General features: G+C 41.4%; 8 non-coding genes across 8 annotated transcripts; all 8 read left to right on the forward strand.

Annotated features, from left to right (window-relative positions):
• Positions 1-2,683: 2,683 nt before the first annotated feature.
• TRNAS-AGA (transfer RNA serine (anticodon AGA)) lies at positions 2,684-2,765 on the forward strand. The gene has a single exon. It is a non-coding gene; the product is annotated as a tRNA-Ser (tRNA).
• Positions 2,766-5,610: 2,845 nt separating this feature from the next.
• On the forward strand, positions 5,611-5,692 carry TRNAF-AAA (transfer RNA phenylalanine (anticodon AAA)). Its single transcript has one exon. It is a non-coding gene; the product is annotated as a tRNA-Phe (tRNA).
• A 1,653-nt stretch (positions 5,693-7,345) lies between these two features.
• TRNAS-AGA (transfer RNA serine (anticodon AGA)) lies at positions 7,346-7,427 on the forward strand. Its single transcript has one exon. It is a non-coding gene; the product is annotated as a tRNA-Ser (tRNA).
• Positions 7,428-10,270: 2,843 nt separating this feature from the next.
• TRNAF-AAA (transfer RNA phenylalanine (anticodon AAA)) lies at positions 10,271-10,352 on the forward strand. The gene has a single exon. It is a non-coding gene; the product is annotated as a tRNA-Phe (tRNA).
• Positions 10,353-11,637: 1,285 nt separating this feature from the next.
• TRNAD-GUC (transfer RNA aspartic acid (anticodon GUC)) lies at positions 11,638-11,709 on the forward strand. The gene has a single exon. It is a non-coding gene; the product is annotated as a tRNA-Asp (tRNA).
• A 295-nt stretch (positions 11,710-12,004) lies between these two features.
• Positions 12,005-12,086, forward strand: TRNAS-AGA (transfer RNA serine (anticodon AGA)). Its single transcript has one exon. It is a non-coding gene; the product is annotated as a tRNA-Ser (tRNA).
• A 1,878-nt stretch (positions 12,087-13,964) lies between these two features.
• Positions 13,965-14,036, forward strand: TRNAH-GUG (transfer RNA histidin (anticodon GUG)). Its single transcript has one exon. It is a non-coding gene; the product is annotated as a tRNA-His (tRNA).
• A 295-nt stretch (positions 14,037-14,331) lies between these two features.
• On the forward strand, positions 14,332-14,413 carry TRNAY-AUA (transfer RNA tyrosine (anticodon AUA)). Its single transcript has one exon. It is a non-coding gene; the product is annotated as a tRNA-Tyr (tRNA).
• Positions 14,414-15,169: the final 756 nt, after the last annotated feature.

Raw genomic sequence — 15,169 nt, forward strand, 5'->3', positions numbered from 1 at the left:
AAACACTTCAAATTATTATACCCTGGCTCTCTCAGTCATACCATTCATGCACTTGAAACTTACTTTACCAATAAAAGAAGCAAATAGAAAAATAAAACAAAAGTGCTTGCTGGATTAGGCAAACACACTTCATAAAACTGCATTTTCTTTTCTATTCTTCCCGTGTTACAAGCTTAACTGCTCCCTGTGTAATTTCTCTTAGCCTGCTGTCCCAGGAAGAGAATTTTATCTACAGGCTCTTTCCGTGTTTTTTTCCTAGTCTTTCTTTCCCTTTTCTTAGATTTGTAACTGTTCCTTTATGTGCTCTATTTAGGCGCCATTAATCTCATTTGAGCTCCTTGTACCTGCTGCTGTTCTCTCCACACCTCATACTGCCTTTTCCCTCTTTCTCTCTTTCTCTGAGGTTGGTGGCTACTTTCCAAAGCTTCTGATGCCCCAATGTTCCTTCATCTTGTTGTCAGACGTGAATTGGAAAAGCAACCAAATTAACAAGCCTTTACCACTCATACATGGCAGAGGTTTATACTTTAATTCAATGAGCTAAGAAAAGCGTGTTGTGGGGCCCCTACGAGCCATGGTGCTTGCTTCATCATAATTAGGCACGCAGTCATTAGCCACAGCTCTGATCATGGGTCACTGAGGTCAGTTTCAATAATTCCTCAAAAACCTAACCATGCAGTCCCCCCTAACTGTGTAGTTATCTTGCTTTACTGCTGTTTGTGTGATTAGCTGGGAGGAGCTCATGGCAGCATCCTCCCTATAAAAGTGTAGATGGACCGCTCCTTAACTTTTTCTTGCTTCACATACAGATGGCTTGAGGAGGTACAGGGGAGATGCAGGTCTACTAGACAGAATAGAAGATCTGCGCCAGGTAAGTTTCTCTGCATTGGTGTCCCATCACAGGCCCACAAGTGTATGTGTGATCTTTGACTCTTGTCAGTTCACAAGCAGGCGGCCAGGAAACAGTTTCAGCCTATCAACCACTGAGGAGACAAAGCCTTTGTATAAGGAATGAGGAAGCAATGAACACATTCAGCCTATCACAGGAGCTCCCTGAGTGTTCCGAATTATAAATTCTCCATGTCACTGTATGTTATTGAGCCCAAGTAGCTCGCCGTGATCGTATAGTGGATAGTACTCTGCGTTGTGGCCGCAGGAACCTCGGTTCGAATCCGAGACACGGCATTGAGGTTGGCAATGTAACTGCAGTTGGGTTTTTCTTTTACAGAATTACCAAATGTACCAGTTGTTTTTGTAAAATGTCTATTAAAAACAGATCCTTTAAAATATTTAAACGATCTAACGACAAATTATTTAAACACACGTGATTATAAGATGTAGCTATATTGTACCTACTGACATAATTTATCGTTCTTGAACCTATTTGCGGTGGGGGGAATGGAGCTCTCCCCCATGCCAATCAGAATGCAGATGAATGCAGTTGCAGTTGAGTGACCTGTGTTGTGGCTGTCTAGAAGGAATGCACAAATGTAGCTGTCTCGCAGCCCAATCCAGACGTCAGTTGGAGACAGGTTTTCAGGCAAATAGAGCAGTAGGTGCAGAGAAATGCACACTCTCTAAAAATTGCATTTATAAAATAGTAAAGTTAAATCCAACCTCACCAGTAAATAGGATTTATCAATAAATAAATAAAGCTTCTCCTCTCTGATGTGGAATTACCCCCCAAAAAGTATAAGGGAATACCCAATGCTAACCTATGAGAGGGGCAGACCTCACAGTAGTGAAAAATGTAATAGACTGTTTGGTACTACCAGGACATGCAAACTACCACAGTACATGTCTTACCTTTTACTTACATAGCATGATGCCCCTAGGACTACCTAGGGCCTACCTTTTGGTTAATTATATGTAATAAAATTGGAGTTTAAGGCTTGGCAAGTAGTTTTAAATGGCAAGTCGAAGTGGCAGTACACTGCAGCACAGGCACTGCAGTAGCAGGCTTGAGACAGGTTTGAAATGCTACTTCTTTGGGCGGCACAATCAGTCCCTGGGTATATGGTATACCAATTTACAAGGGGCTTTCAAGTCAATTAAATCTGTCAGTCAGGTATACTCCAATTACACACATGATTAGGGAAGAAGCATGTGCACTTCAGCACTGATTAGTAGCGATAAAGTGATCACAGTCCTAAGGCCAACAAAAAGATACAGCAAAATGTGTAGGTGAAAAGCAATAAGGTAGGGTTGAGGCCATCTTAAGAATGCAAGGTCTAACAAAAACAAACTAAGGATAACATGAGTAAAACATCAGGTTTCTCTACGGCATTTGGTGAGACAAGTGTGCCTTCTTTTATCTTCCATAAATGCAATCTTTCCCTGACCCCTTTATTATATAGCTCTTCAAGTAAAAAAGATAAAGCACTTACAAAGGAGCCTCAAATACTCAAAGATGGTAGACTTCTGTAATATGGGCCATAGACTAAAAGCAGCACGAAAACAGAGTGCAATAGGGTCCCAAAAACTTGAGTGCCACATGAGAGTATGCATGAAAACCTATCCTTTTCCAAACTAGAGATATACTCATGAAATTTTTGTTTTTAGGAGAGAATGTGCCTGCTGAAAAAAACATTATTTTAAAAAAGTGCATTGCAGAATACCAGGAATTTGCTGTGGGACACCTTGAAAACTTTCATACAGATTATTTGCACAAATCTTACAGTGAGTTGTTGTGGCCGAGTGGTTAAGGCGATGGACTAGAAATTCATTGGGGTCTCCCAGCGCAGGTTCGAATCCTGCCAACAACGAGAACCTTTTTAACATCCGCTACAATTTCAGAAGTTAACCTTTAGAATTTCTTCCATGTCAGTTTTATAAATAGGTGGCTTATTTTGGTGTCACTATTGCCCTTTCACATATTTATTATCGCTACCCCTTTCATATCTTTGCTATAACTCTCGTCCTACATTAGTGCTGGTGCAAACACTTCAAATTATTATACCCTGGCTCTCTCAGTCATACCATTCATGCACTTGAAACTTACTTTACCAATAAAAGAAGCAAATAGAAAAATAAAACAAAAGTGCTTGCTGGATTAGGCAAACACACTTCATAAAACTGCATTTTCTTTTCTATTCTCCCCGTGTTACAAGCTTAACTGCTCCCAGTGTAATTTCTCTTAGCCTGCTGTCCCAGGAAGAGAATTTTATCTACAGGCTCTTTCCGTGTTTTTTTCCTAGTCTTTCTTTCCCTTTTCTTAGATTTGTAACTGTTCCTTTATGTGCTCTATTTAGGCGCCATTAATCTCATTTGAGCTCCTTGTACCTGCTGCTGTTTTCTCCACACCTCATACTGCCTTTTCCCTCTTTCTCTCTTTCTCTGAGGTTGGTGGCTACTTCCAAAGCTTCTGATGCCCCAATGTTCCTTCATCTTGTTGTCAGACGTGAATTGGAAAAGCAACCAAATTAACAAGCCTTTACCACTCATACATGGCAGAGTTTATACTTTAATTCAATGAGCTAAGAAAAGCGTGTTGTGGGGCCCCTACGAGCCATGGTGCTTGCTTCATCATAATTAGGCACGCAGTCATTAGCCACAGCTCTGATCATGGGTCACTGAGGTCAGTTTCAATAATTCCTCAAAAACCTAACCATGCAGTCCCCCCTAACTGTGTAGTTATCTTGCTTTACTGCTGTTTGTGTGATTAGCTGGGAGGAGCTCATGGCAGCATCCTCCCTATAAAAGTGTATATGGACCGCACCTTAACTTTTTCTTGCTTCACATACAGATGGCTTGAGGAGGTACAGGGGAGATGCAGGTCTAATAGACAGAATAGAAGATCTGCGCCAGGTGTGTTTCTCTGCATTGGTGTCCCATCACAGGCCCACAAGTGTATGTGTGATCTTTCACTTCTGGCAGTTCACAAGCAGGCGGCCAGGAAACGGATTCAGCCTATCAACCACTGAGGAGACAAAGCCTTTGTATAAGGAATGAGGAAGCAATGAACACATTCAGCCTATCACAGGAGTTCCCTGAATGTTCCGAATTATAAATTCTCCATGTCACTGTATGTTATTGAGCCCAAGTAGCTCGCTGTGATCGTATAGAGGTTATTACTCTGCGTTGTGGCCGCAGCAACCTTGGTTCGAATCCGAGTCACAGCATTGTGGTTGGCAATGTCACGGCAGTTGGGTTTTTCTTTTACAGAATTACCAAATGTACCAGTTGTTTTTGTAAAATGTCTATTAAAAACAGATCCTTTAAAATATTTAAACGATCTAACGACAAATTATTTAAACACACATGATTATAAGATGTAGCTATATTGTACCTACAGACATAAATTATCGTTCTTGAACCTATTTGCGGTGGGGGGGATGGAGCTCTCCCCCATGCCAATCAGAATGCAGTTGCAGTTGAGTGACCTGTGTTGTGGCTGTCTAGAGGGAATGCACAAATGTAGCTGTCTCGCAGCCCAATCCAGACGTCAATTGGAGACAGGTTTTCCGGCAAATAGAGCAGTAAGTGCAGAGAAATGCTCACTCTCTAAAAATGGCATTTATAAAATAGTAAAGTTAAATCCAACCTCACCAGTAAATAGGATTTATCAATAAATAAATAAAGCTTCTCCTCTCTGATATGGAATTACCCCCCAAAAAGTATAAGGGAATACCCAATGCTAACCTATGTGAGGGGTAGACCTCACTGTAGTGAAAAATGTAATAGACTGCTTGGTACTACCAGGACATGCAAACTACCACAGTACATGTCTTACCTTTTACTTACATAGCATGATGCCCCTAGGACTACCTAGGGCCTACCTTAGGGGTTAATTATATGTAATAAAATTGGAGTTTAAGGCTTGGCAAGTAGTTTTAAATGGCAAGTCGAAGTGGCAGTACACTGCAGCACAGGCACTGCAGTAGCAGGCTTGAGACAGGTTTGAAATGCTACTTCTTTGGGCAGCACAATCAGTCCCTGGGTATATGGAATTCCACTTTACAAGGGGCTTTCAAGTCAATTAAATCTGTCAGTCAGGTATACTCCAATTACACACGTGATTAGGGAAGAAGCATGTGCACTTCAGCACTGATTAGTAGCGATAAAGTGATCAGAGTCCTAAGGCCAACAAAAAGATACAGCAAAATGTGTAGGTGAAAAGCAATAAGGTAGGGTTGAGGCCATCTTAAGAATGCAAGGTCTAACAAAAACAAACTAAGGATAACATGAGTAAAACATCAGGTTTCTCTACGGCATTTGGTGGGACAAGTGTGCCTTCTTTTATCTTCCATAAATGCAATCTTTCCCTGACCCCTTTATTATATAGCTCTTCAAGTAAAAAAGATAAAGCACTTACAAAGGAGCCTCAAATACTCAAAGATGGTAGACTTCTGTAATATGGGCCAAAGACTAAAAGCAGCACGAAAACAGAGTGCAATAGGGTCCCAAAAACTTGAGTGCCACATGAGAGTATGCATGAAAGCCTATCCTTTTCCAAACTAGAGATATACTCATGCAATTTTTGTTTTTAGGAGAGAATGTGCCTGCTGAAAAAAACATTATTTTTAAAAAGTGCATTGCAGAATACCAGGAATTTGCTGTGGGACACCTTGAAAACTTTCATACAGATTATTTGCAAAAAACGTACAGTCAGTTGTTGTGGCCGAGTGGTTAAGGCGATGAACCAAAAATCCATTGGGGTCTCCCCGCGCAGCTTTGAGTTCTGCCAACAACGAGAAACTTTTTAACATCGGCTACAATTTCAAAAGTTAACCTTTAGAATTTCTTCCATGTCAGTTTTATAAATAGGCGGCTTATTTTGGTGTCACTATTGCCCTTTCACATATTTATTATCGCTACCCCTTTCATATCTTTGCTATAACTCTCGTCCTACATTAGCGCTAGTGCAAACACTTCAAATTATTATACCCTGGCTCTCTCAGTCATACCATTCATGCACTTGAAACTTACTTTACCAATAAAAGAAGCAAATAGAAAAAAAAAAAAAAAGTGCTTGCTGGATTAGGCAAACACACTTCATAAAACTGCATTTTCTTTTCTATTCTCCCCGTGTTACAAGCTTAACTGCTCCCTGTGTAATTTCTCTTAGCCTGCTGTCCCAGGAAGAGAATTTTATCTACAGGCTCTTTCCGTGTTTTTTTCCTAGTCTTTCTTTCCCTTTCCTTAGATTTGTAACTGTTCCTTTATGTGCTCTATTTAGGCGCCATTAATCTCATTTGTGCTCCTTGTACCTGCTGCTGTTTTCTCCACACCTCATACTGCCTTTTCCCTCTTTCTCTCTTTCTCTGAGGTTGGTGGCTACTTTCCAAAGCTTCTGATGCCCCAATGTTCCTTCATCTTGTTGTCAGACGTGAATTGGAAAAGCAACCAAATTAACAAGCCTTTACCACTTACACGTGGCAAAAGTTTATACTTTAATTCAATGAGCTAAGAAAAGCGTGTTGTGGGGCCCCTACGAGCCATGGTGCTTGCTTCATCATAATTGGGCACGCAGTCATTAGCCACAGCTCTGATCATGGGTCACTGAGGTCAGTTTCAATAATTCCTCAAAAACCTAACCATGCAGTCCCCCCTAACTGTGTAGTTATCTTGCTTTACTGCTGTTTGTGTGATTCGCTGGGAGGAGCTCACAGCAGCATCCTCCCTAAAAAAGTGTAGATGGACCGCTCCTTAACTTTTTCTTGCTTCACATACAGATGGCTTGAGGAGGTTCAGGGGAGATGCAGGTCTAATAGACAGAATAGAAGATCTGCGCCATTTGTGTTTCTCTGCATTGGTGTCCCATCACAGGCCCACAAGTGTATGTTTGATCTTTGACTTCTGGCAGTTCACAAGCAGGCGGCCAGGAAACGGTTTCAGCCTATCAACCACTGAGGAGACAAAGCCTTTGTATAAGGAATGAGGAAGCAATGAACACATTCAGCCTATCACAGGAGTTCCCTGAGTGTTTTGAATTATAAATTCTCCATGTCACTGTATGTTATTGAGCCCAAGTAGCTCGCCGTGATCGTATAGTGGCTAGTACTCTGCGTTGTGGCCGCAGCAACCTCGGTTTGAATCCGAGTCAAGGCATTGTGGTTGGCAATGTCACAGCAGTTGGGTTTTTCTTTTACAGAATTACCAAATGTACCAGTTGTTTTTGTAAAATGTCTATTAAAAACAGATCCTTTAAAATATTTAAACAATCTAACGACAAATTATTTAAACACACATGATTATGAGATGTAGCCTTATTTTTGTTTTTAGGAGAGAATGTGGCTGCTGAAAAAAACATTATTTTTAAAAAGTGCATTGCAGAATATCAGGAATTTGCTGTGGGACACCTTGAAAACTTTCATACAGATTATTTGCACAAAACTTACAGTCAGTTGTTGTGGCTGAGTGGTTAAGGCGATGGACTAGAAATCCATTGGTGTCCCCCCGCGCAGGTTCAAATCCTGCCAACAACGAGAAACTTTTTAACATCGGCTACAATTTCAGAAGTTAACCTTTTGAATTTCTTCCATGTCAGTTTTATAAATAGCTGGCTTATTTTGGGGTCACTATTGCCCTTTCACATATTTATTATCGCTACCCCTTTCATATCTTTGCTATAACTCTCGTCCTACATTAGCGCTGGTGCAAACACTTCAAATTATTATACCCTGGCTCTCTCAGTCATACCATTCATGCACTTGAAACTTACTTTACCAATAAAAGAAGCAAATAGAAAAATAAAACAAAAGTGCTTGCTGGATTAGGCAAACACACTTCATAAAACTGCATTTTCTTGTCTATTCTCCCCGTGTTACAAGCTTAACGGCTCCCTGTGTAATTTCTCTTAGCCTGCTGTCCCAGGAAGAGAATTTTATCTACAGGCTCTTTCCGTGTTTTTTTCCTAGTCTTTCTTTCCCTTTTCTTAGATTTGTAACTGTTCCTTTACGTGCTCTATTTAGGCGCCATTAATCTCATTTGAGCTCCTTGTACCTGCTGCTGTTTTCTCCACACCTCATACTGCCTTTTCCCTCTTTCTCTCTTTCTCTGAGGTTGGTGGCTACTTTCCAAAGCGTCTGATGCCCCAATGTTCCTTCATCTTGTTGTCAGACGTGAATTGGAAAAGCAACCAAATTAACAAGCCCTTACCACTCATACATGGCAGAGGTTTATACTTTAATTGAGCTAAGAAAAGCGTGTTGTGGGGCCCCTACGAGCCATGGTGCTTGCTTCATCATAATTAGGCACGCAGTCATTAGCCACAGCTCTGATCATGGGTCACTGAGGTCAGTTTCAATAATTCCTCAAAAACCTAACCATGCAGTCCCCCCTAACTGTGTAGTTATCTTGCTTTACTGCTGTTTGTGTGATTAGCTGGGAGGAGCTCATGGCAGCATCCTCCGTATAAAAGTGTATATGGACCGCACCTTAACTTTTTCTTGCTTCACATACAGATGGCTTGAGGAGGTACAGGGGAGATGCAGGTCTAATAGACAGAATAGAAGATCTGCGCCAGGTGTGTTTCTCTGCATTGGTGTCCCATCACAGGCCCACAAGTGTATGTGTGATCTTTCACTTCTGGCAGTTCACAAGCAGGCGGCCAGGAAACGGATTCAGCCTATCAACCACTGAGGAGACAAAGCCTTTGTATAAGGAATGAGGAAGCAATGAACACATTCAGCCTATCACAGGAGTTCCCTGAATGTTCCGAATTATAAATTCTCCATGTCACTGTATGTTATTGAGCCCAAGTAGCTCGCTGTGATCGTATAGAGGTTATTACTCTGCGTTGTGGCCGCAGCAACCTTGGTTCGAATCCGAGTCACAGCATTGTGGTTGGCAATGTCACGGCAGTTGGGTTTTTCTTTTACAGAATTACCAAATGTACCAGTTGTTTTTGTAAAATGTCTATTAAAAACAGATCCTTTAAAATATTTAAACGATCTAACGACAAATTATTTAAACACACATGATTATAAGATGTAGCTATATTGTACCTACAGACATAAATTATCGTTCTTGAACCTATTTGCGGTGGGGGGGATGGAGCTCTCCCCCATGCCAATCAGAATGCAGTTGCAGTTGAGTGACCTGTGTTGTGGCTGTCTAGAGGGAATGCACAAATGTAGCTGTCTCGCAGCCCAATCCAGACGTCAATTGGAGACAGGTTTTCCGGCAAATAGAGCAGTAAGTGCAGAGAAATGCTCACTCTCTAAAAATGGCATTTATAAAATAGTAAAGTTAAATCCAACCTCACCAGTAAATTGGATTTATCAATAAATAAATAAAGCTTCTCCTCTCTGATATGGAATTACCCCCCAAAAAGTATAAGGGAATACCCAATGCTAACCTATGTGAGGGGTAGACCTCACTGTAGTGAAAAATGTAATAGACTGCTTGGTACTACCAGGACATGCAAACTACCACAGTACATGTCTTACCTTTTACTTACATAGCATGATGCCCCTAGGACTACCTAGGGCCTACCTTAGGGGTTAATTATATGTAATAAAATTGGAGTTTAAGGCTTGGCAAGTAGTTTTAAATGGCAAGTCGAAGTGGCAGTACACTGCAGCACAGGCACTGCAGTAGCAGGCTTGAGACAGGTTTGAAATGCTACTTCTTTGGGCAGCACAATCAGTCCCTGGGTATATGGTATTCCACTTTACAAGGGGCTTTCAAGTCAATTAAATCTGTCAGTCAGGTATACTCCAATTACACACGTGATTAGGGAAGAAGCATGTGCACTTCAGCACTAATTAGTAGCGATAAAGTGATCAGAGTACTAAGGCCAACAAAAAGATACAGCAAAATGCGTAGGTGAAAAGCAATAAGGTAGGGTTGAGGCCACCTTAAGAATGCAAGGTCTAACAAAAACAAACTAAGGATAACATGAGTAAAACATCAGGTTTCTCTACGGCATTTGGTGGGACAAGTGTGCCTTCTTTTATCTTCCATAAATGCAATCTTTCCCTGACCCCTTTATTATATAGCTCTTCAAGTAAAAAAGATAAAGCACTTACAAAGGAGCCTCAAATACTCAAAGATGGTAGACTTCTGTAATATGGGCCAAAGACTAAAAGCAGCACGAAAACAGAGTGCAATAGGGTCCCAAAAACTTGAGTGCCACATCAGAGTATGCATGAAAGCCTATCCTTTTCCAAACTAGAGATATACTCATGCAATTTTTGTTTTTAGGAGAGAATGTGCCTGCTGAAAAAAACATTATTTTTAAAAAGTGCATTGCAGAATACCAGGAATTTGCTGTGGGACACCTTGAAAACTTTCATACAGATTATTTGCAAAAAACTTACAGTCAGTTGTTGTGGCCGAGTGGTTAAGGCGATGAACCAAAAATCCATTGGGGTCTCCCCGCGCAGCTTTGAGTTCTGCCAACAACGAGAAACTTTTTAACATCGGCTACAATTTCAAAAGTTAACCTTTAGAATTTCTTCCATGTCAGTTTTATTAATAGGCGGCTTATTTTGGTGTCACTATTGCCCTTTCACATATTTATTATCGCTACCCCTTTCATATCTTTGCTATAACTCTCGTCCTACATTAGCGCTAGTGCAAACACTTCAAATTATTATACCCTGGCTCTCTCAGTCATACCATTCATGCACTTGAAACTTACTTTACCAATAAAAGAAGCAAATAAAAAAAAAAAAAAAAGTGCTTGCTGGATTAGGCAAACACACTTCATAAAACTGCATTTTCTTTTCTATTCTCCCCGTGTTACAAGCTTAACTGCTCCCTGTGTAATTTCTCTTAGCCTGCTGTCCCAGGAAGAGAATTTTATCTACAGGCTCTTTCCGTGTTTTTTTCCTAGTCTTTCTTTCCCTTTTCTTAGATTTGTAACTGTTCCTTTACGTGCTCTATTTAGGCGCCATTAATCTCATTTGTGCTCCTTGTACCTGCTGCTGTTTTCTCCACACCTCATACTGCCTTTTCCCTCTTTCTCTCTTTCTCTGAGGTTGGTGGCTACTTTCCAAAGCTTCTGATGCCCCAATGTTCCTTCATCTTGTTGTCAGACGTGAATTGGAAAAGCAACCAAATTAACAAGCCTTTACCACTTACACGTGGCAAAAGTTTATACTTTAATTCAATGAGCTAAAAAAAGCGTGTTGTGGGGCCCCTACGAGCCATGGTGCTTGCTTCATCATAATTGGGCACGCAGTCATTAGCCACAGCTCTGATCATGGGTCACTGAGGTCAGTTTCAATAATTCCTCAAAAACCTAACCATGCAGTCCCCCCTAACTGTGTAGTTATCTTGCTTTACTGCTGTTTGTGTGATTAGCTGGGAGGAGCTCACAGCAGCATCCTCCCTAAAAAAGTGTAGATGGACCGCTCCTTAACTTTTTCTTGCTTCACATACAGATGGCTTGAGGAGGTTCAGGGGAGATGCAGGTCTAATAGACAGAATAGAAGATCTGCGCCATTTGTGTTTCTCTGCATTGGTGTCCCATCACAGGCCCACAAGTGTATGTTTGATCTTTGACTTCTGGCAGTTCACAAGCAGGCGGCCAGGAAACGGTTTCAGCCTATCAACCACTGAGGAGACAAAGCCTTTGTATAAGGAATGAGGAAGCAATGAACACATTCAGCCTATCACAGGAGTTCCCTGAGTGTTTTGAATTATAAATTCTCCATGTCACTGTATGTTATTGAGCCCAAGTAGCTCGCCGTGATCGTATAGTGGTTAGTACTCTGCGTTGTCGCCGCAGCAACCTCGGTTCGAATCCGAGTCACGGCATTGTGGTTGGCAATGTCACGGCAGTTGGGTTTTTCTTTTACAGAATTACCAAATGTACCAGTTGTTTTTGTAAAATGTCTATTAAAAACAGATCCTTTAAAATATTTAAACAATCTAACGACAAATTATTTAAACACACATGATTATGAGATGTAGCCTTATTTTTGTTTTTAGGAGAGAATGTGCCTGCTGAAAAAAACATTATTTTTAAAAAGTGCATTGCAGAATATCAGGAATTTGCTGTGGGACACCTTGAAAACTTGCATACAGATTATTTGCACAAAACTTACAGTCAGTTGTTGTGGCTGAGTGGTTAAGGCGATGGACTAGAAATCCATTGGGGTCCCCCCGCGCAGGTTCAAATCCTGCCAACAACGAGAAACTTTTTAACATCGGCTACAATTTCAGAAGTTAACCTTTTGAATTTCTTCCATGTCAGTTTTATAAATAGGTGGCTTATTTTGGGGTCACTATTGCCCTTTCACATATTTATTATCGCTACCCCTTTCATATCTTTGCTATAACTCTCGTCCTACATTAGCGCTGGTGCAAACACTTCAAATTATTATACCCTGGCTCTCTCAGTCATACCATTCATGCACTTGAAACTTACTTTACCAATAAAAGAAGCAAATAGAAAAATAAAACAAAAGTGCTTGCTGGATTAGGCAAACACACTTCATAAAACTGCATTTTCTTTTCTATTCTCTAGGGGTGGGCGTAGTTCGCGAAGTAGTGCTACGCGAAGCTACGCGAAGTGCACTTCGCACTACGCGAACTTCACGTAGCACTACGCGAGCTGCGTAGTAGCATGTTCGCACTGTGCAAGATGTGTTTTCAATGATTGCACAGTGCGAACAAGCATCCGGCACTGTGCAAGCATTGAAAACGGCATCTTGCACAGTGCGAGCTGTAGTTTTCTGCTGCTCGAGGAGATTATTACTCGAGCGGCAGCTTTCTCAACGCGAACAGGTAGTTTCTCATTGAGAGCGGTCGCGAGCATGCGCAACCACTCACAATGAAAAACCTGACCTCCTCGCGTTGAGCGTTGCTTGCTCGTGGTCGCGAACATGACGTTCAGGACCGCGAACAAGCAAGAATCTCGCCGGGATGTCATTTTGCTTGCTCGTGGTCGCGAACATGAAGTTCAGGACCGCGAACAAGCAAAAAATGAGCGCTGCACTACGCTACGCTGCACTACGCATGTTCGCACTATACTACGTGCCGCTCGCGTAGTGCGAAGTTGCAAAAACTTCGCAAACTCCGCGAGCGGAGCGTAGTGCTTCGCCCAGGCCTACTATTCTCCCCGTGTTACAAGCTTAACGGCTCCCTGTGTAATTTCTCTTAGCCTGCTGTCCCAGGAAGAGAATTTTATCTACAGGCTCTTTCCGTGTTTTTTTCCTAGTCTTTCTTTCCCTTTTCTTAGATTTTTAACTGTTCCTTTACGTGCTCTATTTAGGCGCCATTAATCTCATTTGAGCTCCTTGTACCTGCTGCTGTTTTATCCACACCTCATACTGCCTTTTCCCTCTTTCTCTCTTTCTCTGAGGTTGGTGGCTACTTTCCAAAGCGTCTGATGCCCCAATGTTCCTTCATCTCGTTGTCAGACGTGAATTGGAAAAGCAACCAAATTAACAAGCCCTTACCACTCATACATGGCAGAGGTTTATACTTTAATTGAGCTAAGAAAAGCGTGTTGTGGGGCCCCTACGAGCCTTGGTGCTTGCTTCATCATAATTAGGCACGCAGTCATTAGCCACAGCTCTGATCATGGGTCACTGAGGTCAGTTTCAATAATTCCTCAAAAACCTAACCATGCAGTCCCCCCTAACTGTGTAGTTATCTTGCTTTACTGCTGTTTGTGTGATTAGCTGGGAGGAGCTCACGGCAGCATCCTCCCTATAAAAGTGTAGATGGACCGCTCCTTAACTTTTTCTTGCTTCACATACAGATGGCTTGAGGAGGTACAGGGGAGATGCAGGTCTAATAGACAGAATAGAAGATCTGCGCCAGGTGTGTTTCTCTGCATTGGTGTCCCATCACAGGCCAACAAGTGTATGTGTGATCTTTGACTTCTGGCAGTTCACAAGCAGGCAACCAGGAAACGGTTTCAGCCTATCAACCACTGAGGAGACAAAGCCTTTGTATAAGGAATGAGGAAGCAATGAACACATTCAGCCTATCACTGGAGTTCCCTGAGTGTTTCGAATTATAAATTCTCCATGTCACTGTATGTTATTGAGCCCAAGTAGCTCGCCGTGATCGTATAGTGGTTAGTACTCTGCGTTGTGGCTGCAGCAACCTCGGTTCGAATCCGAGTCACGGCATTGTGGTTGGCAATGTCACGGCAGTTGGGTTTTTCTTTTACAGAATTACCAAATGTACCAGTTGTTTTTGTAAAATGTCTATTAAAAACAGATCCTTTAAAATATTTAAACGATCTAATGACAAATTATTTAAACACACATGATTATAAGATGTAGCCTTATTTTTGTTTTTAGGAGAGAATGTGCCTGCTGAAAAAAACATTATTTTTAAAAAGTGCATTGCAGGATATCAGGAATTTGCTGTGGCACACCTTGAAAACTTTCATGCAGATTATTTGCACAAGACTTACAGTCAGTTGTTGTGGCCGAGTGGTTAAGGCGATGGACTATAAATCCATTTGGGTCTCCCCGCGCAGGTTCGAATCCTGCCAACAATGAGAAACTTTTTAACATCGGCTACAATTTCAGAAGTTAACCTTTAGAATTTCTTCCATGTCAGTTTTATAAATAGGTGGCATATTTTGGTGTCACTATTGCCCTTTCACATATTTATTTTATTATCGCTACCCCTTTCATATCTTTGCTATAACTCTCGTCCTACATTAGCGCTGGTGCAAACACTTCAAATTATTATACCCTGGCTCTCTCAGTCATACCATTCATGCACTTGAAACTTACTTTACCAATAAAAGAAGCAAATAGAAAAATAAAACAAAAGTGCTTGCTGGATAAGGCAAACACACTTCATAAAACTGCATTTTCTTTTCTATTCTCCCCGTATTACAAGCTTAACTGCTCCCTGTGTAATTTCTCTTAGCCTGCTGTCCCAGGAAGAGAATTTTATCTACAGGCTCTTTCCGTGTTTTTTTCCTAGTCTTTCTTTCCCTTTTCTTAGATTTGTAACTGTTCCTTTATGTGCTCTATTTAGGCGCCATTAATCTCATTTGTGCTCCTTGTACCTGCTGCTGTTTTCTCCACACCTCATACTGCCTTTTCCCTCTTTCTCTCTTTCTCTGAGGTTGGTGGCTACTTTCCAAAGCTTCTGATGCCCCAATGTTCCTTCATCTTGTTGTCAGACGTGAATTGGAAAAGCAACCAAATTAACAAGCCTTTACCACTTACACGTGGCAAAAGTTTATACTTTAATTCAATGAGCTAAGAAAAGCGTGTTGTGGGGCCCCTACGAGCCATGG

This window comes from Lissotriton helveticus, chromosome 12, assembly GCF_964261635.1.
Source record: "Lissotriton helveticus chromosome 12, aLisHel1.1, whole genome shotgun sequence".
Lineage (NCBI taxonomy): Eukaryota > Metazoa > Chordata > Amphibia > Caudata > Salamandridae > Lissotriton > Lissotriton helveticus.